The following is a 26,470-nucleotide window of genomic DNA, read 5'->3' as shown; positions in this document are numbered from 1 at the left end:
TGGTATGAACAATTTTCCGAAGCCATGTAAAAGTTGCCTTCCACTGAAAAAAAAAAAAATGTGATAATTTGGCCAATTCAAATAAGAGTTAAATTATAGGTAAGATAGCTTACATCTTTAAAAGGAAGAGGTCTGTTGATGGTATTGGAAATAAATAAAGTATCTTTACTCTGTAAATAATTAGTACTCTAGTTAGGATGATTGTATTTGATCAGGAAAACTCTTTTCAACTTGAAGTGCATGTACCTACTTGTCTATGGCCCTGCTCTGTAATGTAGGACTAGGCTTCTGCAACTCACATTGCTTTCCTGCCAGCTGCCTTCCTGTTAGGTTTTTGTCAACTGGGTCCTGGAGACAGCCTGCAAAGCTGATGGAGGGAGATCTGACCGGGCTCCTTTATTTTTGTTCCTGTGGCTTTTGTATCTGGTTCCTTTTCCTGCCACAGTAGTTAGGTTGATTGAAGTTTGCATTTTTTTTTTTCTCGTATGTGCAGAATCAGCTTCACGACAATTTTGGCTTCACAGCTGACTAACACCTTCTTCTGAGATGTTCAGGTCCAGGCGTACAAGACCCCTCTTCTGAGCTCTTTCTTGCAATTCCTCCTCTGGGATACCTTCGAGTTCTCTCTTTGCCCCACTCAGTTGCTTAGTTAACAACCTCTTACTTGGTTAAGATTTGTTTTGTATATTACATTCTTTAAAGTAACTGTCATGATTCTGTCTTCTGACTGGTCCCTCACTGATCTCTCATCCATTCCTACTCCCTGTACAAGATACCAACCGTCAGCAGGTTGTTCTGAATTCTTCAGCGTATTTTACTTTGCTTTTAGGATTGTGCATACATGCGAATACACACACACACACACACACACACACACACACCATGCAATCTATACAGTCTTTCTGATAGGTGTGTAGAAGTAGCTTATTATTTTAATTTTCATTTCCCAATGACATATGGTGTAGAACATTTTTCCATATGCTCCTTTACCATCTCTATGTGTTCTTTAGTTCAGTTTTAAAGGTATCTGGCCCATGTTTTAATCGGGCTGTTTGTGTTCTTATTGTTGAGTATTAAGATATTTTGTATATTTTGAAAAATCCTTTATCAGATGTGTCTTGTATAAACATTTTCTCCCAGCATGTGACTTGTCCTCTCATTCTCTGAAACACTCTTTCATAGAGCAGTTGTGCCTTTGGTACTACATCTAAAAAGTAATCACCATACCCAAGGTCATCTAGATTTTCTCATATGTGTTTTTCCTAGGAGTTTTATAGTTTTATGTTTTATATTTAAGTCTATGATCTGGGGCACCTGGGTGGCTCAGATGGTTAGGCATCTGACTTCGGCTCAGGTCACAGTCTCGCAGTTCATGAGTTCAAGCCTTGCATCAGGCTCTGTGCTGACAGCTCAGAGCCTGGAGCCTGCTTCGGATTCTCTCTCTCTGCCCCTCCCCCACTCACATGCTCCCTCTCTTTGTCTCTCTTTCAAAAATAAACATTAAAAAAATAAAAGAGAAAAAGTTAAATCTATGATCTATTTGAAGTTAATTTTGGTGAAGGGTGTAAAGTTAGTGTCTAGATTCTTCTTTTTTTAATGTGAATGTCCAGCTGTTCCATCCCCATTTGTTGAAAAGACTATCTTTTCCTCCATTGTGTTGCCTCTGCTTCCTTGATAAAGATCAGTTCAGTATATTTCTGGGCTCTCCATTCTGTTCCATTGATGTATTTGTCTGTTCTTTTGCCAATACCCCACTATCTTGATTACACTAGATTTCTAGTAAATCCTGAAGTCAGGTAATCTTAGATCTCCAACTTTGTTCTTCTATATTAAGATGGCTATTCTGGGTCTTTTGCTTCTCCATATAAACTTTAGAATCAGTTTGTCAATATCCACAAAATAATTTGCTGAAATTTAGATTGGGATTGTGTTGAATCTATAATTTGAATTGGGAAGAGTGAACATCTTGACAATATTGAGTCTTTTTATCCACGAACCTAGAATATCTTTCCATTTATTTAGGTATTCTTTGATTTTGTTCACCCGAGTTTTGTAATTTTCCTAATATAGTTCTTGTACATATTTTGTTAGATTTTCGACTAAGTTTTTCACTTTGGGGAGGTTCTATTAAAATGGTATTGTGTTTTTAATTTTAAATTCCACTTGCTCATTGCTGGTATATAGGACAGTGATGGACTTTTGTATATTAACCTTATATCCTTCAACCTTGCTATAATTGCTTATTAGCCTTTGGAGTTTAGATGAATTTAAAAAGTTAAAGTATAAACATGTATATAGAAAATTAAATCAAAAGTGTATAGTATAATGAGTTTTCAAAAAGTGAGCACACTATGTATCAGCATCTTAGAATATTCCTTGTTCTTTTTCAGTCACTTTTCCTTCCCAAAGGTACCCCTAAATGTTGGTATTTTTGAGCCTATGTTTTTCTGTCACATTTGTATCTACAATCTCTTATGAAAATAAAACCTTTGCGTTTCTAAAAATTTCTATTTGTCCTCCTCTGCTTCCCAAGACCTTGATTTGATATTTATAATTTTAAAAATCATTATTTTAGGCTCCAGATTTTTTTAAAAATGGTTTTTAAATTTTATTTTTGAAATTTAAAATTTTATTTATTTGTCTTGTTTATAAAAGTTATCCGTTCTGAGAAACTGCATTAAACTCTAGAAATGCATTGTCACTCTTGGTTTGATGTAGTTCTAAGATTTACTAGTTGCTTTTATCTTTAGTATGTTTTTATATCCAAAGTTTTAGATTTTTTTTTTTTGGATATATACATGTATACATATATCCAAAAAATTATACATGTATACATGTATACATATATACATGTATGTCATGTATCCAAAAAATTATATATATGTGTGTACATATATGTATACACACACACACAGACACACACACACACACACACACACACACACACATATATATATATTAATTGACTAGGAAGTATAATTGAGCAATATTCTTTTTCAGAAAAGCAAACATTTGGTGTGTTTTCTGAATCCTCTATATACATACACATATATATGTACACATATATGTATACATATATACATGCATGTCATATATCCAAAAAATTATATATATGTGTGTACATATATGTATACACACACAGACACACACACACACACACACACACACACACACACATATATATTAATTGACTAGGAAGTATAATTGAGCAATATTCTTTTTCAGAAAAGCAAACATTTGGTGTGTTTTCTGAATCCTTACACAACTGAAGAAATGTTTAGTTGGTCTTCATGTGCAAATGATAATATGGCTTGTTAAAGGATTCAAGATTCACAGTATTTTCTTCAAAACAATGTAGATATTTCTTCATTGCATTTTAGTATTTAGCATTTTATGATAAATTCATCATGTGTTTATTTCTATTTCCTTTTTAATCAAATAGTTTTATCTTTCTAAAAGTTCTTAGTGGTATTTTTTAGAATTAACCTCTGAGTTCAGAAATAATAGCAGGATAGATCTAATAATGTACTACTTTCAGTATTCCTTTTTAGTGTTTAGGTGGCACTTTAGTTATAAAAACTCAAATCTTTCTCAAATAATTCATATTTCACTTGTCTTTTGCTTTATATTATCAAAATGGGCTTTTAAATTACTAGTTGGAGGTTGGGTGTATGTACATCATGTTATTCTGTCCCCCATTGTGTTTTTATATTGCGCTAATCATATTTTTATTTGTCTAAGAATTTTTGTTTTGAAAAAAAAAATTGTTGTTTTTTTTGTTTTTTTTTTTTTTACTTTCTGATTGTGCCTTTTTACCAGCCTGCTTTTATTATATGACTGCACATTGCCTTCAATATCATAAGGGATATTCAGATTTGGGGCCACATATTCTTTTCTTCCCTTTGTTAATGCTGTTTCCTTTGGGAACCATTTGTTTTGCTTTTATGGGGTGACTCCTTAATTTTATGCCTTTATTTTTTTAAAATTTCTAGTGACTCTTGGTTGTCAGTATACGTATACTGACATATACATATACATATACATATACATACACATACATATATGTGTATATATGTACACATATAAATGTCTAGAGTAGTTGACATTAGCAGCTGATGTAGAACTACACAGCAACTGTGGGTTCATCTTTTCTAGCCATGAACGAGAGTGTTATCCGCAGAGTCCTAACGGAATGAGGGGATGCGGGCCAGCTTCTTTAGAGATGCATAAGCCCACATCCATTGTGGTGGCCTGAAGTTGCCTGGGGAACAGCCCCTTTTTCCTTTGGCTTTAATACCCATCAGGAGCCCACCAAGAGCTCACAGCCTGATCCTGCTCCCTGAACTGGCTGACTCTGTACTTGAAGATTTGGGGGGCTTTCTTATTAAAAGTATTAGTCACTTTTCAGCCACATCCTTGTTTTCCTGGAATAGGTCACAACTCAGTTTGGTCTCAACCTCAGTTCAGTCCCACCTGCGTTGGGTCCTGTAGATAATTTCCAATGTTTCTAGTCTTCTGGGAGAAAAGTCCTTGGCCTTTCACTACTTCTATCAAATATTACTTTCATTTTGCCTTTGTCACCTCAGTGAGATGTTTGGAGGATGAATGGGTAATTTGTTAGGTGTGTTGTTTTTAACCCTCATTGAATGAATTTGATAGGTTTTAACCAAATCCAACCAGCTGGGACAAACTCAACCTAGTATCATTTGTCTGATGAAGACGCAATGCCTACCTGGTACACATGCTTTGAAAATTTGGAAATTCAGCAAGACTGACCTATTGCTAACACCTGTCATGGGGAAACAGGATCTTTACTAGATGCTTTTGTATCACTCAGCTCTGGGCACGAAAGATATTTGATCTACAGTCTTGGTGTTACCCAATTACTGAGCCTAGAAAACCAAAGCTGGCTAGATCAGCAATTTGAAGCAGACCATCATTTGGCATATCTGACAGTTATTCTGCCTCAAGTTTTGGGGGGAGTCTCTGAAAATCGGGTTCCTCATTCAGCTCTGCTAAAATTCATCCTGCCTGAATGGGGCCCTAAACCCATGACTGACCCGTAGGTGACTTTCTTGAAAGGCTTTGAAGCTATCCCAGTAATTCCAGCTGCTGCCTGGAATCGTGTCCTAATCCAGAGATGTGCTCAAGCAGGAAGCTCCGTCTATTTGGCATTGATTTGCTATCCAGAAGCTTCAGAGATTCTGACCTGGCTGTTTGGGCTGGTTCATTGGACATTGACTGGAAGTTTTACACACAACAGTGTGCTTGCTAACTACTTTATTTGGAGGTCAAATTCTACTTCTACATCACAGACTCAACCTTTGCTCCACAAAATCCTGTGTCCTTTGATGGCCCATTGTTGAAATAGAAGCAAGTTTCTTGATTAAGGCAATTTTATGGTTGTATTCAGGGGGTGGTTTTAACAATGTCCTTGATGGTCAAGAATGGTTATCTATGGGTGTTAGTGTTGTCAAAGATTATCTCTCTTTTTTTAAATCTACAATAAGGGTGACTACCTTTTAAAGAATATAAAGGGCTAAGGTTATTTTGAATTATTATTGTCAAGAATTAAAACTCTACCTAGACCGGACAGCAAGGACACTAAAAGATGAAATAACAGTCTAAAGAAACAGCTTTGCAGATTGAGAATCAGTAACTTGGAATGCCTCCCTGCCTGTCACTTCTCTCCAGAGACTCCCAGGCCGGTCTCTCTAAGGAGAGTTATCAGAACTGGAGAAATTGAAGCCGTACGTCATTAGTAGAGGGTAGAAATTTAATGTGCTATAAATAGTGTTAGTGACTGTGGGGTTTGCTACGTATGTTTCAGTGGTAGAAATGTTTAAATATTTAAATTCTTGACTTTGACAAATTAATAATGTATAGTCTATTGACATTTCCGAAGGTCTGTTCCACCCCAAATCACAGTACCTGCTGAATAATTAATATTTAAAGCTTTTTATTCTTCCCCTGCTCCCCTGCTGGTGTCACTCGAGTTTTGGACCACAGTTGGTGCAGTGGGAATAAGATCAATTTTGGCAACTTTCTTATTCGAATCTCAGCATCATCACTTATCTAGGCTGATGAAGTTGGTCAAGTCACTGAGTAGTTCCAAGCTTCTGGAACTGTTAGCGAAGATAATAATATGACATCTAATAATGCAGGGAGTAACACCTACCTCACAGGGTAAGGATTAAGAGAGTAGGATCTGGAATTATGTCGCATGAGTTTGGATCCCCACTGAATGCCTTGCTGCGTAACTTGTTAATGGCGCTAATCTCTCCCTGGCTCAGTTTCCTTATGGATAAATTGAAGCAAGTAATGGTAGCTTCCTCACAGAGTTGAGAGCCAACATATAGACACGTAATGTTTTATTTCAGAGTTTAGCACATGATAAATATTTCATAATTTTAAATATTTTAGGACCATTGTAATATACTAAAAATTCTAGTTATTGGTTTTTCCTATCTTTCTCACTTTCTTCTTTCATTTCATTTTCTACTTGTTCTGTGCACACTGGGCACAATCACATCCCTCTATCTACTATTTGTCTACACCACATGTTGGGAAATCCAGAAATAACCAAAACAGACAGGCTGCCAAACAGGCAGACAACGGGAACTTGAGAATCTAGGACTGGACGCTTACTGACTGTATCGTGATTGGACAGTTTGCCAAAGAAATAAGCATTTATTCCATTTTTATCCCGTTTTTTTAATTTTGTGTCCTTCAAAACTAGTTTACTCTTCTTGCAAAAGTGTGACATATGTTGCTAGAGGCCGTATATTTTGCTTACTTACTGATTTTATTGTTACTGTGAGAAGTTGCCCTTTTTGTAATATAGCTCTCGAGTAGACGGTACAGCGCGGAAAGATGCTACTCGTTTTCTGTACATTGATCTCGGGCCCAGAAACTATTCAGTATTTTCATTCTACTAGCTTGCTTGTGGATTGCTTGATCTACCACATATTTATTATTATGTAGACCGGGGCATGCAGACTTTTTCTGGAGAAGGCAAGATGGCCAATAGTTTTGTCTTTGAGGGTCCAGCAGTCACTGCTTTTAACTCTGCTGCTCTAGGTCTAAAGCAGCCATAGGCAATATGTAAACAGATGGGTGTGGCTGGATTTGGGCTACAATAGGCTTCGTTTAGCCCGTGGGCTCTATTTCGCTGACACAGATAATCATTTTATTTATAAATTAGGACGTTTTGTTCTTTTAGCCTTACCTTAAGCCTTTTGCTTCTTTTTCTTATATTTTATGGGCTAGGATTTCTAGCATAGTATTATGTAGTGAGGCCAACAGTGGGAATTCTCGACTTTTTTCCCGAATTTACTGGAATCCATTAGAAAGCTTGATATTAAGAATGACATCATCTTTGGGGCGCCTGGGGGCTCATTCGGTTAAGCATCCGACTTCAGCTCAGGTCATGATCTCCTAGTGCAAGGGTTCGAGCCCTGCGTGGGGCTCTGTGCTGACAGCTCTGAGCCTGGAGCCTGCTTCAGATTCTGTGTGTGTGTCTCTCTCTGTCCCTCCCCTGCTCACACTCTGTCTCTGTCTCTCGAAAGTAAATAAACAAACAAAAAGAATGACATCATCTTTGAATTAAGAAACTTTCTATTCCTACTTTGCCAAATGCATTTATATTAAGTAAATGTTTCTATTTACCACTTTTCTGTATCTATTGAGATAATCATGTCATTTTTGGTCTTTTTTGATTGATTTCATAATTTTTAAATATCTTTGCCCTAGTAATATAAGTCCAATGCACTTATGATGTGTTAGGTTTTTTTAGTGTCTATTTATTTATTTATTTATTTTGAGAGAGAGAGAGAGAGGGAGAGTGCTCAGGGGAAGGGCAGAGAGAGAGGGAGAGAGAGAATCCCAAGCAGCCTCTGCGATGTTGGCACAGAGCTGGAGTCGACGTGGGGCTCAGTCTCCCAAACCCTAGAGACCATGACCTGAACTGATATCAAGAGTCGGATGCTTAACCAACGGAGCCATCTAGGCGCCCCTATGATGTGTTAGTTTTATACACTCTTGATTTGAGTTGACACTATTTTGTTATTGTTGCATTTATACTTATAAATGATTTGGATCTTTTTGCACTCCCCTAGCCAGGTTTCAGAATAAGGTTATAGTAACATCAAAACATCAGTTGGAGAGCTTTCTCTATTTCTTTATTCTGAAAAAAAAAAAAAAAAGTTTGTGAAAACAAATAGAGAGTTTTGGGCTTTGTGGAGTTAAAGTTATCTTGTGAAATTGGTTGAGGAGAGATAGTTTTTGTCTTTTTTTAATAGTTATTTATTATTGAGAGACAGAGAGAGACAGAGCATGAGCATGGGGGGGGGGGGGGGGCAGACACAGAATCCAGAGCAGGCTCCAGGCTCCGAGCTGTCAGCACAGAGCCCGATGCAGGGCTTGAACTCATGAACCATGAGACCATGATCTGAGCCAAAGTCAGATGCTTAACTGACTGAGCCACCCAGGGGCCCCGAGGAGAGATAGTTTTTAGACTGCTGATTCAAATTACTTAATGGCTGCTGGCTTGTTCAGAATTTATTTGTTTTTGAGTCATTTTGGTGATTAAAATATTTTGGGGAAATTTGGCATTTCGTTAGTGTTTTCAAATGTGTTGGTACAAAATTGTTTATAGTATTAACTTAGAACTTATCTATAGCTATGGGGTTGCCTGGCTGGCTCAGTTGGTAGAGATTGTGACTCCTGATCTCTGGGCTGTGAATTTGAACCCCACATCCAGGGGTAGAGAGTACCTAAAAAAAATAAAACTCTTTTAAAAAAATAAGACAAAATAACTTATCTATAGTTAGGTTTCTTTTACATTTCTTTTGCTTAAAAAAATTTTTTTTTAATGTGTATTTATTTTTGACAGAGAGAGAGAGAGGGACAGAGCATGAGCAGGAGAAGGGCAAAGAAAGAGAGGGAGACACAGAATCAGAAGCAGGCTCCAGGCTCCAAGCTGTCAGCACCGAGCCCAATGTGGGGCTTGAACCCACAAACCACGAGATCATAACCTGAGCCGAATTCAGATGCTTAACTGACCGAGTCACCCAGGTGCCCCTCTTTTCCATTTCTAATTATGTTAATTTTTGGCTTGTCTGTTTCCTCTTGATATGTCCCGCTAGAGATTTATAAATAGTACTCACCAAGGAACTACATCTTGATTTTGTTGTTTTACTTCTCCCCATTAAAAAAAAAAATGCAGTTTTGTTCTCATGCTTAGTCCCTTTCCACTACCTTATTTGGATTTGTTTTCTTGCTCTTTTAATGTCTGCTTGGTTGAATACTTCATTCGCTTATTTTCAGTCTTTTAAAATGCACATTAAGGCTGCATTTCCTCAAAGTACTCACTTAGCTGCATCCTACAGGCTTGATGTTTGCTATCACTTAGTTATACATATTTAATAATGTCTAGTATTTAGGAATGTGTTTTTTGGTTCCCGTTGTATGGTGGTATTTTAGGACTTTCCTGGTAAAATTTTAATTTGATTGCATCATGATGAAATAACACCTTTATCGTATCAAGTTTGGAACGGTGTTGAGACTTCCTGTGTAGTCCTGTGTAAGTTAGAAGCATCTGTCGTACGTTTCATGTATTCCTTGGGGTGCTGAGGTGGTGTGGGCTGAAGGATCAGGGACACCGACAGGCTGAATGATGCCGCGGGTCTCGGCGCGTCAAGGAAGAAAGTCTGGTTGCGTTTGTCAGGAGTCTATTGCCTTCTCATTTGTCAACCTATCAAACTTTATGATACAGGTTTCTGTCGTATACGGCATTGCGTTTTTACATTCCATACCTCGGCATCAGGTATGTATTTTACTTAAGGACGATTTACAAATCAAAACGGAAACTTGCAATAAACTCCCTTTACAGTTGTGGTTGTAAGAAGCCTCAAATTCCCTTAGGCTTGATTGATAAAACATGGCATTTCTCCTATTCCTACGATAATGTTCGGCAAACTTTATGACGGAGGGAAACAGCTGGTAAAGTGGGTTCATCGAAAGGTGAAGGTAATATAGTCATAAAAAACAAGACGATAATGATTTTAAAAGGGATAATAGTTGTAACAACACCATTAACCTTTTGCTTCAAATTATTGAATGTGTGGTCTCTTTTAGAGGTCTAGTCAAAGGTTTTCAGTAACTGCAGTAGGGGAACAAGAAGAAACAACATAGAATTTGCCGTAATTTTCCCCTTCAAATTACTCTTTTCCCTAATCCATTAGGAAATCAAGACCACTGCTGGGCTTGGACTTACTTTGAAAATTTATGTAATTTGCTTCATAGTAGAGAGAGTGTTCAAGGATAGATAGATAGAGATAGAGAATACATATAGGATATTATATGTGTGTGTATGTATATATATGTAATATCCATATAGTAGACCAGAATTCAAATACCTGGTGGTAAGAACAGATACCCTTGCTGAGGGGAGAAGGCATTTTATGAAGCTTAAGCATAGAACAATGTTTCCTATTCTAGGTTTATCAATCCATTTAGGATTTCGTATGCCATTTGGGCGATAGTGTAATTTAGCGGAAATTAGAATTAGTCTCCTTTTAGACTTTGTGATTGCACAGCTGATGGAGGTTGCATGCATGTGGCAGAGGTGAAATTGATTGCGGCCTGCATGGCTCAATGAAAGTCAGATAATGTAAATACTGGTTGGGCCTAATTTAGATGAAAAACTATGATAACAGAATGTTTGTTGAGGGAAGGAGAGTTATCGAGACTGGGGCTCTCAAGCTGGTGTCCAGGGTCACGCCGACATTCTTGGGCTCCAGAGGTTTTGCAAACCTCTCCAAATAGTATGCACAATTTTGTAAGAAGATACCTGTGCGAATTGTTTTGGGAGAAGTTCTAGAGGGTTCAGCAACTTCTCAAGGTTATGGGGGTTATGGGTCTTTAACCCCTTAAAGTTTCAGAACAAGTGATCTAGATTTTTCTTTCTGTGTTTACCTTGCTGCCTGGTAATGGTTCCATTTTCTGCTTCTAGAAGTTTCTGTAGCTAGAGATTTGAGATTTGGTGCTTCTCAGCTTTTTCCTGTCCTGTAAAAGGCTATTACATGTCTTTTTGGCCACCTTCTCAGAGTGGCCAAATTTCTTATAGGAAATTTACTTTTCAAAATTTTTTTAAACATTTATTTATTTTTGAGAGACAGAGAAGGAGTGGGAGAGGGGCAGAGAGAGAGGGAGACACAGAATCCAAAGCAGGCTCCAGGCTCTGAGCTGTCAGCACACAGCCCCACACAGGGCTTGAACTCACAGACCGTGAGATCATGACCTGAGCCGAAGTCGGGTGCTTAACTGACTGAGCCACCCAGGCGCCCCTAGGAAATTTACTTTTCAAACCAACCTTTGGGATACATGGTCCATAGGTTAGGTAGCACTTGGAAGTTTAGGGAGATGCTGGAAGAAGGGATAGTGATACAGTCTGATCCATCTTGGAAAATCTGTGGCAAGGCTCCTACACACACATGAGTCCTTCAACTTTGTGTGTATAAAATGTGATCCAAATATAGTTGGCCTATTGTTAAGGCCTTTGTTTGTTTTTATTTTTTTTAACTTTTTTTTTTCCCAGACAGAGAGAGACAGAGCGCTAGTTGGAGAGGGGCAGAGAGAGAGGGAGACACAGAATCTGAACCAGACTCCAGGCTCCGACCTGCCAGCCCAGAGCCCGGTGCGGGGCTCGAATCCACAAACCGCGAGATCATGACCTGAGCTGAAGTCGGACGCTCAACCGACTGAGCCACCCAGGCGCCCCAAGGCCAGACATTTTTCAACTTTAGAATGTTATTGTCCTTCTTGTTCTGGGTTTCACTAAGAACCTTGGGGAAAAGGCACAGAGCTTTTCCTCAGAGACATGCTCATTCCTACATTTAGGGCACATAATTTGAGAGCTTCCATAAATCCTGCAAAACATGTAGGTCCCAGAGGAAGAACTCCCGTTTTAGGTTCTGCTCGTTTCTTGCCTGGTTGTACTGCCCGTGACTTTGGTAACTCCAGCTGAGTTTCCAGGGTGGTCTTTTTCAAAGGCCAACACAATTATTTTGCACCCCTGCTGAAAACCTTCTCGTGGTTTCCCAGTGCTTACAGGCTAAAGTCCATAAAGCCCGGTCTCATCCAGGCACTTGAATGCTTTTCGTGACCATGTTCTTGTCTACGTCTCCTGCTGTTGCCTACCTCTCTCTGTATACCCCAGTGAACACCCTGCCTCTTGCTTGCCTCTGTTACATGCACACATCCTGCCCAGTTGTTGTTGTTGTTGTTGTTTTCTGGAACGGCCATGCTATTCTAGTACCCAGTCCCGCCATTTGCTTCTCCTGGCTTGGCTGGCTACCCCTTGAGTATGCTTGGTGATCACCCACCCACCCTTCAGGACCCTTTCGACTCTTCTCGGATGAGGCCACTGTGGCACCCTCCCTGCCCACTCACACCTGGTATGGCGGCTGTTGGCTTTTGTGTACCACCGTGGGCCTTTCTCATTGTAGTTCTGAGCACACTGCAGCTCATTTCTTTGTTTACATGTTTGTAAGGTTACTATAGTCAGAAACTAATTTTTTATTCATATCTGTAGCTGAGTTCCTAGTCAGTTTCTTGTTTAAATTTTAGCTTTGTTGAATGAATGGTTCATTTGGGCTTGTGGGGTACCATGGAGAATTTATTAGCAGGAAAGATTCAAAAAATCTGAAGGGAGAATCATTAGTAGATAATATATAATCACTCTGATCCAAGATAGTCTGTCAAGAGATTAATTCTCTTTCTCTCTCTATCATTTTTTTTTTTTTGAATAGTATTGTATAGGGGAGTGAAAAGAATATCTTGTTTCTAAAAGAATTAAATTCAGGGGAGCCTAGGTGGCTCAGTCGGTGAAGTATCCGACTTTGGCTCAGGTCATGATCTCACTCTCCGTGAGTTTGAGCCCCATGTCAGTCTCTATGCTGACAGCTCAGAGCCTGGAAACTGCTCCCAATTCTGTTTCTCCCTCTTCTCTCTGCCCCTCTCCCGCTTGTGCTCTGTCTCTCAAAAATAAATAAACATTAAAAGAAATTAAAAAAAAAAGAATTAAATTCAAATTCTGAATTTTTCATTTATTAAAATTTTTTAAATGTGTATTCATTTTTTTTTAAATTTTTTTTTTAACGTTTATTTATTTTTGAGACAGAGAGAGACAGAGCATGAACGGGGGAGGGTCAGAGAGAGGGAGACACAGAATCTGAAACAGGCTCCAGGCTCTGAGCTGTCAGCACAGAGCCCAACGTGGGGCTCGAACTCATGGACTGCGAGACCATGACCTGAGCCGAAGTCGGACGCTTAACCGACTGAGCCACCCAGGCGCCCCAATGTGTATTCATTTTTGAGAGAGAGAGAGAGAGAGAGAGAGAGAAAGAGAAAGAGACAGCATGAGTGGGGGAGGGGCAGAGAGAGAGGGAGACACAGAATCCGAAGCAGGCTCTGGGCTCTGAGATCATGACCTGAATTGAAGTCGGATGCTTCACCGACTGAGCCACCCAGGTGCCCCTGAATTTTCTATTTATTATTAGGTGACCTTAGTGGAAGCCCATTGTTCTACTTAACAATTATACCCTTTGCCTCCAAATTAGAGATCATAAATACACTTTTTTTTTTTTAATATTAGAAGAAAGCTGTTAGGATGGAAATAATACCTGCATGCATGTATTGCTTCGGGTAACATGACATAGAAGTGTGAGTAGCATTTGTTATTAATATGCTGCTGGATTATAGAACTGTTACATTAATTTGAAAGTGAATGCCAAGTGAGAGGGTCAGACCAGGAAAAGAAAAGAAGCATCTTCATCCCTACCCTCTTTTCCTGTACGCATTGCAGGCATCACCAATGGATAGCAGAACTCTTCATCCTGGAGGCCACACTTCGTTTCAGACACCTTCTCAAGCAGTCGTGAACCACGGTTGATGATTAATCAAGCCGTCACTCATCGGGTTAAGCTATTAATCAGAGCTGGCTCAAGAGATAAAACCCAGGTGTTGTTTTTAACACTAGAGCCCGTGACCTATGAAGGAAGCCATGAGTAAGGAAGAATCTCGTTAGTGGTCAGAAGTCCACAGACAAATGCCCATTTCGCTGTCAACAGCACCTATGTTGTTCCATTCACTGTCTTCCTTCGTAATGGTGGGATTTTGTCTGGGCACACGGTTCCTCAGAGTCAAAATGGAATATTCTGTTCTCTTCTCTGCAGCAGGATGTGGCGATGGGAGGAGGGGTTTCGGCCAGTGGGACAGAAGCCACTATGTTCAGTGGCCGTTTCTGGGAACCCTTCTCAGGAGGCAGTCACACCAGCTCTTTGCCTCTTCTCTTCGTCTCTTCCCGCATTCTGCGGCTGGCATGCAGACTCTCCCAGAGGAGCGATGACAAAACAGTGAACTGGGGGAACACTATGCTTCTCTCTTGTTTAAGACACCGTTCAACGTCGGGGCAATCCGGTGAGAGTCTGCCATTCCCCCTGCCGCTTTGTTTATTTAACCCCCCTCATGGGGAGTTCCAAGCACCTTCAGATATTAAGGCAAAACCCATTTACTGTAGGCATAGAAAGGCCAACAGAAAGACTTTTGTATACTTTTCCAGGTTGGGAAAACATGGCATGTTGATGTCCACTGGGACAGTTGCCATAAGTAGCAGCAGGAATGTGATGAGGTAATGGAGCGACGCATTGGGCAACTGGGATGTTGGATTTTGACTTGGGCCCCGTGTAAGTTGTCTGAAATTGTTCTAGGTACATAGAGCCTCAGTTTTCTATTCAATATGATGTGTACAGGGGCGCCTGGGTGACTTAGTCGGTTCTGCCCCTTCCCCATCTCGCGGTCTGTGAGTTCAAGCCCCGCGTTGGGCTCTGTGTTGACAGCTCAGCGCCCGGAGCCTGCTTTTTATTCTGTGTCGTCTCCCTCTCTCTCTCTGTGTCCCTCCCCAGCTCGTGCTCTGTCTCTGTCTCAAAAATAAATACACACTTAAAAACATTAGAAAAAAATGATGTGTGCACCTGAGGGAAAGCGGGGAGAGGTTTGTGCTGGTGTGGGGGGTGGAGGGTGTGGGGGTATGAAGCAGGGGCAAGACCAGGAGCCTCTCCAAATGGGAGCGAGACCTTGCCACCAAAGCGGGGACTGACCCGTGAGCTGGCAGAGGCCCAGTCAGGGGACTTGTTAACAAGGGACAGCAGACACATGATGCCTTTGTATTGTGACTTTGCCACATTCATGCACGTAGTCAATATGCCCTGTAAATTTTCAACGGTGAATAGTTTTCTGCATTTGTTACGTGCTGCTTGCTTTAAATTTCTGTCACAGAGCTCCACTTTCGCCCTTGTCTTTTATATACTCTGTTTACGTTTGAGTATCTATATTTATACTGACTACAGTAAAAAAAAAGTATATAATAAAGTCATTCGACATCAAGAACAGCTTTTTATCTGCTTTGTCAGAACATCATTTAAACAGCTACATTCTCTTAATGCACAGTAGTTAAGTAAACTCCAAGATTCTTATCCTGCAATAACCCATTAAATCATCTTAAATACTATGTCATAATGACAACTCGATGCAACCAGATGTGATATTTGGGGATTTAAAAGAAATAGTTTTCTAAAGACACAGCCTCCTGATTTTACGTTCTCGAGGCCGTGTGCACAGCTGTTAAATCTCACTGTTCTACTTTCTGTGAGTGTATATCACTTCTGTTCTGCCTCACGCACGGCATTACCGAAGTGCAAACGAAATGTTCCCCAGGACATTGTGATAGGCACTTTCGTGAGCTCTGCATCGGCCATGATTTAGTTCTCGAGGTGTGATTTTGTCACTGCGGAAATGCACGAATGCGTATGAGCCTGATGCCACACAAAAGCATTAATATCAGGGCGTGCAAGATGCCCCACGGTCTGACAGTCACGGTAAGTCTGCTGAACCCAAAAGGCCAGAAATCACCCCCAGGCTAGATGTAAGGTACAGGTGGAACTTACTAGCCCGCATTTGGGTTAAGCATTACCTCCTGACAAGTGTTTTTAACGCCATCAGCACAGTAACCCAAGACCTCCCGTGTCAGCCCTGCCATTAATTATTTCTAAAAGGTGTCGGCTTTAGAATCTTTGAAGTTTCCATGTCACGTGGGATCGGGAGTGAACTTTTGAACTTCTGATTTTATCAGCTGGTATAAAAGTTGGCACAATTCAAAATTGTGTATGTGATGAACCATCAAAGAGAGAGAACTCATCTGACAGCCATGTTATACACTGTGTGCAGGGAAAGATAATTCCACCATCAAGCAGGAATCCTAGAAATTAGGTCATAACAGGCAGTGCAAGTGGGCCCTAATGAACCGGATTCATATCTGTGGTGAAATTATATGCTGGATAATGTCCTTGGAAACGCTGCCATATTTCAGTCTGGAAAGAAGCCCATTGCTGATACAACAAATCAATTGATAAGAAGTGTCTTTATTGCACTCAATAAAAAAACAGCGCAACCCCAAATAAACATACACGGCTCATAAAACAAATTGCTCACCTAAAATGAATTACACTCTAAGTTTTTTTTTTTAAGTAAATTACACAGAATATTCAGTGATGTTTCCACCCACTAAAGAGTAAGATTATAAACAGCACTAAAAGTAAATGTTTCCACGTTTCTTTTTAGTTTAGTTTTTGTTGTTGTTGTTGTTCAATCTACAGGATTACCAAGAGCAAAATGCAAAAGAAAAAAAAAAGTGGTAGAAATTGCCTGTTTCGTGAAATATAGGAAAAAATATACCATCTGTGATTTAGCACAGTCCTCAATATTCCATCTGCGATCTGAACGCGGTTCTTAACAAAAGCTGAATCCATTGTCGTTCAATATGATGTTTTGAAAAGTTTTTCCAAGAAGACGACTTTTGTAAGACGCTGGTATTTTTGGCGTGGAGTTCCTTCTGAATGAAATAGTCGATGTGGCTCTTTACAACTGTGTTAAGAACTGGTTTTTGTGACACGCAAAGGCTTGCAATTTTGAAAAGGTAGTCGGCCAGAGCTGCCTTCCACCACCTTGTCCCCAGAAAACTTCCTGAGAGAAATGTAGTTTTGAGCCCTGTGTGATAGGTTTGGATTTCTTCATGCGTTAAGATTCAACAAATATTTATTACCAACAATCTTGTCAGAGGGGTTTACCCCTTGTCAGAGGGGTTTACGTGTGAGTCCAAAAGTATCAAATGGTGTTACTATGCTGCCTTAGGCATTGTAGTTTTGTTCAGTATTTTTGTTTAATGTTTATTTAGTTTTGAGAGACAGAGAGAGACAGAGCACGAGTGGGGGAGGGGCAAAGAGAGGGAGACACAGAATCCGAAGCAGGCTCCAGGCTCTGAGCTGTCAGCAGAGAACCTGATGTGGGGCTTGAACTCATGAACTGCGAGATCAGGACCTGAGCTGAAGTCAGACGCTCAACGGACTGAGCCACCCAGATGCCCCTAAAAAAACTTTTTTCATGTTTATTTTTGAGGGAGGGGGCAGGGGCAGAGAGAGAGGGAGACACAGAATCCGAAGCAGGCTCCAGGCTCTGAGCTGTCAGCACAGAGCCTGATGTGGTTAATTAGACAACACAATGGCCCGTCCTGTAGTGACCACCAATGTTTCCTCAGGGTGATGCTGTCACCTATGTGCTACCCCCTGATGAACCCATTAGGTGATACGAAACCACACATGGGCACTCCCATCCGTCACCGTCAAATAACATAAAAATGGGGTTTCTCAATTTTGGCATTACTGGCACTTTCAACTGGATAATTCTGTGTTGGGGGCTGTCTTGTGCCCTATAGGGTATTGCGCAGCATCTCTGCCTCTACCCATGCGATGCCAGGAGCACCCCCCTCCCCATTATGACAGCCACAAATGCGTCCAGAGATTGCCACGTGTCCTCCAGGGAGAAAAAAAAAAATCACCTTCGGGTGCAAACCACTCCTATGAAAGGAATCATTAAATTTTCACATTAGCAATTGTTAGAAACTATTGTTTTCTTTTTTTTTCCTTCCCTCCTTCTCTCTGCAGGGTAACAGCTCAGGATTCGTACCTAGCTTCTTGCAGTAAATGAAAATGTGATGGAGGTTACTACCGAACGCAGAAAGGAAGAAAAAGTGGGAAGTGGTTTAGGAGAAGCGAGGGCTGCAAGAACTGTTTTGCAACGTGTGAAGAGCAAACAGAGGGGCGGACAACTCCAGTGGCATTGAACACAATCCAGTTCTCCAGCCACCCGGGACTGTTCTGAAACTAACCAGGTTGCCACAGACCACACTTCCTTTCTTCACTCTGGGTCCTTGGTGTGTGTTGGGGGGGGCGGGCGGGAGGTGCGGTCCAAGCCCTCTTTGGTCTGGAAAAATACTCTTCGTTTTGCAGAGCTCGGCTCCAGTGTCTTCTCCATTTTTTTTCCGTGAGGGGGTCTTAGGTCCCACTGGTAACGCGAATTTTCTCTTTCTGCTTCTGCGTTGTGGACTTGTGTAAATTTCAACTTAGTGCTTTTCACATTCTGCTCAATATTTTGGTTAAGTGGTTAGATGCCTGCCTCTCTCAAGACGTTATAAAGTCTTGGAAGCTAGGCTACCATCATGTGACATCTAGTCAAGCGATTGCATTTGGCTGTGATTAACAGAAATCTGCTTCAAGGAAGTTAAGCGGAGGGGCGCCGGGGTGGTTCAGTGGGATGAACGGCTGACTCTTGGTCCTGGCTCAGGTCATGATCTCACGGTTTTATGGGTTCGAGCCCCACGTCAGGCTCTGTGCTGGTAGCTCCAGCCGATTTAGGATCCTCTCTCCTCTCTCTGCCCCTCCCCCACATGCACTGTTTCTCTCTCTCAAGCTAAATAAATAAACTTAAAAAGAAAAAACCTTAAAAAATAAAGAAGAAGAAACTTAAGTAGAGAGCTTGTTTCCCTTATATTATTAGAAGCCTAGAGGTAGGCAGCTGAAGTCACCGGTTCAGCAACTCATCGAGTCTCAACCTCCAAACTTCTTCCGGCATTTCCTTCTTGGTGGCAAGATGGCAGCGGCTCGGCCAGCCACCATCTCTGCGATCAACGAGTTCTCAGCAGGCAAGGGGAGGGTTCTTCAGAAACCAGCACACTTCCCTTCTATCTCTTTGGTCAGCACTGACTCATATGGCAATTCCTGAGGGTAGCAGAGGTGAGGAGAGTGAGTTTTAGCGTCTGTTGTAGAAACTGGCAAAGGAAAGCAGGTTGGAATCGGTTCAAATTAGTTGCCCTCCAATGGCTGACCACGTGCTACTGCTCGTGCAGGGTCCGTGGGGCTAGACGATGCCCCAGCGAGAATTCTTCCTCCTAAGCCCCTTGGCACAGGAAGAACAAACACCATCTCAAGTATTCCACAAAACTATAAATTCGGCCTTAATTTGGCCATTGCTTTAAAAAAAAAGAGCTCAATAAATATACATGCCTCCTTATCTTTTGCTTTCATTCTTCATGGCGCGGGGGTTGGATTTAATAAAAGGAATATGCAGGACAAGGCACAGAAGTCCGACTGGGAGGGATGTGGGGCAGAAGGAAGGCACTGGTGACCGATCTAATCGTGTGGTGCCGTGAGCTACCAGGGCCAGGACGACTTTGAAGGCAGAAAGAAATCTGGATGGCCAACATGACCTATGGTGTCACAGTGGGACTTAGATAAAAGGGGTCGCGTGTTAAAACGTGATTTTAAGATTTGTCTGCCAGAGCAATGCAGCACTATTATTTCTTTTTAAGACCCACTTGAAAACTCACATAAAGACATCTAATAGCTATTTGAGATTTAGTGTACCTTTTCTACTCTGGTCTTATGGCTTAGCCAATGGAAAGCCCAGTTAGCCAATGGAAAGTCCAGTTAGCCAATGGAAAGCCCAGAAATTTGTGCTTTAGGCTGTGTGCTTGTGTTTTTTTTTTTTTTCTCTCCTAAATATATGCATATGGAGATATTTAACCTGTAACCACAAAGTTCCGTAGAAAACATTCATTTTATTTTCTTCTTCAGTCAGTGTGACAATTTAACCAAGAATGGCCAAATTGTTTTCTTTTTTCTTTTTCTTTTTCCTAAATCAAACTCTGTCTATTCAGTAGAGGATCGCTATGGGGTTCCATTAAACAAAATAACACATTCTGTTCTGATATTTAGTAGGGCAGGCCTCAACTTCACTGTCTCTGGGATTCATTCGTGGGAATGCTCACTAGAGGAACATTTTCCCCCATCAAGAGATCTGGAGATCCGCATTCCACCTGCCTCCCCTTTCCCTGGAGATTTCTTTTGCTTCCTCTGGTCTTGGGTATGATAAATGACACAAGGCTCCTATTAGCATGTATACAAACTCAGAGAAAGAAAAATGGGGGGGTAGAAAAACAGTATTTCCCTTTTCTCATCTAAAACAATAAACTTAAAATAAAATAAAATAAAGTAAAATAATAAATTTATATTTAAGTGATTTTGTGGGTCTTTCCTCATGAAACGGTAAACCCTATTAGGAAAAGAGACACGATGATAAATTATTGGGGGGAGGATCTTTGCAAAGGTTTGTCATTGGTTGGTAATAACGGTCGTGAGGATGTAAGATTGATCACACCTGGCCGGCTCTCGATTCATTTAGTCCAATTGCCTGTCGTTGGCAGCTGGGCCAAGAAACACAAGTGTTCGCGATATTTCTATTACATGCAGCTTGTCCCTAATCATCCCAGTGGACAATTAATGCTGCGACATCTATGCATGTGGCCAAAGCACAGATTTATGTTTGCACTACCTGCAAGCTCCTGAGGAAAAATAATTATTGTTTTGTTTGTGTGGGCTTTTTTTGTTCTTTATTATTCCCTTTCAGGCATCCTGGTATTCACTTGAGTGCTATTGCTTTAAGGGATGAATTACACTGTAGAATTCTTGTTTTGGAAAGCCAGCTAACATTCCTCTTATCCTTACTCTTGTTGGTTTCAAAATTATTTCATATCGTAAAAGCAGTGCATTCACATCCCCAGAAGTACACAGAATAGGGAAAAATGATAAGAAACTATTCATGGGCTTGGGCAGGTGCAGAAGGCTGTGTGTTGTAATATTGATGGCAAGAGTGAAAATCTGAGAACTAACTAAATGTCCATCAATAGGGAAACAGTTACATAAATGTTGTCATGGACACGTTAGGAAATCCATGCAGCTATTAAAAAACAAGATAGATATTTTGTGTATTGATACAGAAAGTTCTTTTTTCAAGACCAATTTTTTTTTTTTGGTAAAGTTTATTTATTTATTTTGAGAGAGAGAGAGCACAGTCAAGCAAGGGAGAGCAGGACAAAGATGGGGGAGAGAGAGAATTCCAAGCAGGAATCTCCTCTTTGACAGCAGGGAACCCCAGCCGGACGTGGGGCTTGACCTCACAAACCGTGAGATCATGACCTGAGCCGAAATCGAGTTGGACGCTTAACCAACTGAGCCACCCAGGCACCCCTCAAGACCAATTTAATTGAAAAAAGAAACATCGCAGAATGACACAAAAAGTGTGATAACATTTATATTACTAAAAATACTAAACATTTATTATTTTCTATTTATTTATTTATTTTATTATTTATTTATTATTATTTATTATTATTCCTGTATAATTATGTATTTACGTGAATGCGCAGAAAAAAAATGTCGAGAAAGATGCTCACTACCCTGGAGAGGCCGGGAAATGGGGAAAGTTTACAACAAAAATATATTCAATTTTGTCTACATTTGAAAACCAGTACAAAGGAATTGCTTAAAATGAAGGAGGGAAAAAAAGATCCTGAATCTCCTTACTCTAACAAAGAAATGCAATCAGAATGTTTTGTGATTTTTCCTTCTAATCTTTTATTCGTTTGGGAACATAACATTTAAACCTGTAACAGTGTCTAAAATCAGAGAGGGATGAAAAAGAAAACCAGAGTCCTGGTAAATCCGCTGTTGACATTGTCCTATGTAATTATGTGTTTAGGAAATGCGAAACATCCTTTCAGTGAAAGCCTCCTTCCCTTTGTCTGTAAGCACCCTCCACCTGTCCTTGTCTTTACCTCCTAGTTTCCGAAAGACTTGTAAAATTTCCCGACTTCCTCAGGGAGAGGAAAAGAAGTATATACCAATAGGTGTAAAATAATTACCATAACAAGCAATTTGTGAGCTTTTATCATATAACTGTTAGCCACTGTTCTAAAGCACTTTGTATTAACTGACCCATGGACTCCCCATAGATCTGTGAGTTAGGCTCTAGGATGACCATTCTACCGAGGAGGAGATTAGGGACAGAGAAGCTAAGGAAATTGTTGACAGTTACACAGCTAGAAAGTGGTGGACCCCGGGTACAAATCCAGGGTCTATAGCTCTAGAGTCTCCATGGTGGCTTCCACCACACTGCCTCAATGTTAGTAGATTCTTAATGGCAGAAACACATGATGCCATGTGTCTACCTGAGTCTTTAAATTTTACACAAAGGAGGTCACACCATACCTGCTATTGGGCACCTTGATTTTTTTCCCTTTAAAAACTTTTTTCCCCCCAGGGCTAATTCAAAAGAACCGTATTCTTTTAATATATTGCAGAGATTTTGGGGCACTTGCGTGAAGTCGGTTGAGCGTCTGACTTCAGCTCAGGTCATGATCTCAGGGTTCGTGGGTTTGAGCCCCATGTCAGGCTCCGTGCTGACAGCTCAGAGCCCGGAGCCTGCTTCGGATTCTGTGTCTCTCTTTCTGCCCCTCCTCTGCTCACACTCTGTCTCTTTCTATCTCAAAAATAAACATTAAAAAAAAAAAACCAAACAGATTGCAGAGTTTTCTATAATAGGGATACAACTCTATTCATAAATACTATAGTCATTTTCTGTTTCTTTTTTTGGCGTTGTTTTTCACTTGTATTGCTTTATTTATGTTTTCTCCTTCTTCTGGGGTCAATTTTGTACCTTGTATTTTTTCTAGAAAATGCTTCATTTCCTTTTTCTCTGTTTGATATTTCTTTCATTTCTGCTATTACCTTTGTTATACTCTCCCATCTACTGAAAGGGCATATTTTATTGTTGATTTTCTAACTTCTTGAACTGGATGCTTAAGTAATTCATTTTTACTTAGTTCATTATGTAGGTCTTTCATGCCATGAATCTAGAAAAGCATGTTTTTCTCCTCTGATATTCTGTTTAAAAAAAAATCCAGGAATAATGTAAGATGTTGTTTAAAACTTTCTAGTTGGTTCACTTTTTTTCTCCTAATTCACGCCTACACTTTCTGCCTTGTATTACACTTCTTGTTCCTGCCTTGCATATCCTGGTTGATGACTGTCACATCTTCATATTTTATATTATCAAGGTTAGTAACCTTAACCTTGTCTACTCGTAACATTTTCCATAGTAATTCGGTTTTCATTGTATATTCAGGTACATTTAGTGCTCATACGCAGCATTTTGTATCCAGAATTTAACAACAAACATGATAAGTTTGTTATCATTTTCATGAAAGCAGGCATGGTCTTATTTTACATGTATCATGAGGTACCTGGCCGTTGCTTCAACATTGGATTTTAGATTGTTTCCAGTTTTCCCTTCTTGTGTGTTACACTGCATTCACTGCTTTTAAGGATTTGTCTCCAACCCCATATTCTGCGTTATTTCCACAATTAGAGGAGGGCTCACTAGGTGGGAGTGGGAGTGGTTGTTTTGAAGCCCGGGGTAATTTATACCTCTGCTTTGAGCGTCCCCGACTCTTGCAAGAATCATGCTAGACTGCCCTCCCATGGCAGCCACTGTAACTACACTCACATTTCAGTTCTCCCATTGCTTCTATTGGGAGCCAGAACCACACCAGTGAGTGCATTCAGGGAGACACAGCTCTCCTTGTGGTGAGGGGGCTTTCTCCTTATTTCCAGAACCCTTTTTCTCGATGTTCAGCATATTTCCTGGGCTGAATCTCAGAACCTTTCTCCAAATTGACCCTGCGAGTTGAGATTGACAATGTTGCTTTAAGAGAACCGTAGAGTTTGGACTTTAAGAATCCGTTTTGGAATCATTTTTCCAGAAGATAGTTTTCATGTACTTTCATGTATAAAAATCTGCCTATGATGGTTTACTTTCACACAAAACCCTGAAAATATTTTCATTAAGTTATTACCCAGCAGGTGTTAAACTCATATAGAACATGTTACCTTTGTGCTAAAAAAAAAAAAAAAAAAAAAAAAAAAAAAAAGGCTTTCTTACCAAAAGCAGACAAACAAACACACAAAAGACTCTCTTAGCTATTTTCAGTAGTAATGGGCTGTTGGGCTGGGGTTGACTCATTGACATGCCCACAAGTGAGGTTAGAGAACAATCTGTCGCTATGAAATAACTTTTTCCTACAATGGTGCTGGACGCAAGGTGACCCGAACGGAGCTGACTCTGTGGTCCCCAAATCAGTTCAAGCCAGTACATGGAGCCCCAGTCTTGGCTCTTCCTACCACCTTACCTTCTACACCCTGCCAGCTCTTTCTGCGAAATATCACTCAAAATCCATCCTTTCTCTCCCTCCCACTGCTAGTGTCCTGCCGGGTCCAGGCTGCCTCAGGATCTCACCCGGGACTCCGGCACTGGCCTCCCACCTATCTCTTCCTTTCAAACATGCCCTTTGAGACCCTTGCTTGGTAAAGCAGTCGGGGGGATTTTTCTAGCAAGAAAATATTTACTTAAAAGCCTTCAGCAGTCATCACAGCTCTTGTGGTTAAGTTCAAACTTATTGAAAGAACAGGTTATGCTCTCTGTCCTGCCCGTGGGTTTTTGTGCATACTCTTTCCTCTTCTGGAACATTCTTCTCTCCCTTCTCCAACCCATTCTTAGTCCTAACCTTAGATGTTACTTCTCCAGAGAAATCTTCCTGCATCTTCCAGGTTCCCTGGATTTGTAGCTCCTATGGTTCCCTGGCCCACATTGTCATGTTGTATTAGTTCCAGCTGATGAGTCCCTAAGTTCTGTAAAGTCGGGTATCTTGGTCTTGTGTACTGTATCCACTAGAAATTTTACTTGACTGTTAGTCCCTGAGACTGAACAGAATAAGATAAAAGGATGTTTTTCTCACATACCACAGTCCTGAGAAGAAAAGCACCTCAGAGCTGGTGTGGGGGTTCCACATTCCCCCTGGAGAACCAAACTCCTTCTATTGCCACTCTGCATCCTTAGGCATTGGCTTTCATCCTTAAGGGCGCCTCATGGTCCAGTGTGGCTGCTGGAGCTCTAGCTATTACAGCCATGATCCAGGAAGGAAAAAAGAAGAAGGAGAGAAGGACAGAGAAAGCCTGCATGGCCATTTGTCTCCCCTTTAAAGAGCTTTCCCACAATCCTTCCTGAGAATATCTGCTTCTATCTTGTTCGTCAGAACTTGGTTACCTGGTGATACCTAACTATAAGGTTGGTTGGGAAATAGCCTTCACCTAGGTATAATGCCACCCCAATCGAAGCTGGAGTCTATCACTGGGAAAGAAGATGGGAATGAGTATTTTGAAACAACCAGCAACTTCTGCTCTTGTCAGTGTAGTATCTCAAGGTCTACCTACTTGGGTTCCCAGTAGACGTCATGAGACCATGAATGTGTGTCACTCCAACCAAGGGAGCAGACAGCCCTGGGACCCAGAGGGTAAAGGAAACCAAAAGGTTAGGATAGGAAATGTTATACTGCGCTCGACAGAAACCGTCTCCCTTGCGACGATGAGCGTGGCCCATCAGCAAGTGACATGGTGACCCCTGTTTCTCTGAGCTGCTGTTTGCTCCGGGTCCAGCACATGGAAGCGGGGTTCTAGGCTTTGCCCCGTAATTAAGAAGCTAGCGGGCTTCGTTCTCCTCACTTGCCCCCGAAATCATTTTCTTCAATTGTTTGTTAGGGCCTGTGCCTTCTCTCCTACTCACTTGCCGCAGAGTGGCGGGGGCCGGGGGAGCCTAACAAGGTAATAAGATAATGTCCTATGTGACACATATGTGGACCCGCAGGTCTGATCGTCAGTAGCTCGGCACCCACCTGGGGCCAGCTGCCTACGGCGGTGCCATTCAAGCAGCTACGTGCCTATGCCTCACCTGGAGCCCTTGTGAAATGCACGTCTGACTCAGTCGACGTGAGGCCTGAGTTGGGTGCTCTGCTCTTTGGAACTCCAGGACCAGCTCCGTCTGACCGAACTCTGCGGAAGCGGGGGGTGGGGGGGGGCAGCTGTGCGGTGAGCCAGGGGAAGCACATTCCCTACCCCAGTGGAGCATGTGCTCCCCAGTGCAACTGCCCACATCCCTCTGGGGAAGCTCTCTCTCATGCTTTGGGAGTGTGGCTTTGACCTTCTTCGTGCCTTTGCTTTGCTGGGTCAAGTGGCATCAGGACCATCACTGATGGCCGGATCGTTTTTTAACCCTTGTATGGCGAGAATCTCCACTTCAAATACATGGAAACCTTAAAAAAAAAACCCCAAAAACAAAAAACAAACAC

General features: G+C 41.0%; 1 long non-coding RNA gene across 2 annotated transcripts in view; it reads left to right on the top strand.

Moving 5' to 3' along the window:
* LOC109273365 (uncharacterized) overlaps positions 1–26,470 on the top strand; it is an 84,001-nt gene that overhangs the window by 25,893 nt on the left and 31,638 nt on the right. Inside the window, exons 1-2 of one of the 2 annotated variants that reach the window (XR_002082989.2) lie at positions 13,474–14,747; positions 18,060–18,286. This is a non-coding gene — a long non-coding RNA (uncharacterized LOC109273365). Of the gene's footprint in view, positions 1–13,473; positions 14,748–18,059; positions 18,287–26,470 lie in introns of those variants that run through there. The other variant, XR_008416989.1, reaches the window with a different exon arrangement.

Source organism: Panthera pardus, unplaced genomic scaffold (genome assembly GCF_024362965.1).
Source record: "Panthera pardus isolate Hobbes unplaced genomic scaffold, ASM2436296v1 HiC_scaffold_24, whole genome shotgun sequence".
Lineage (NCBI taxonomy): Eukaryota > Metazoa > Chordata > Mammalia > Carnivora > Felidae > Panthera > Panthera pardus.
Note: the sequence above shows the minus strand (reverse complement) of the source record. Positions and strands in the feature narration are given on the sequence as shown.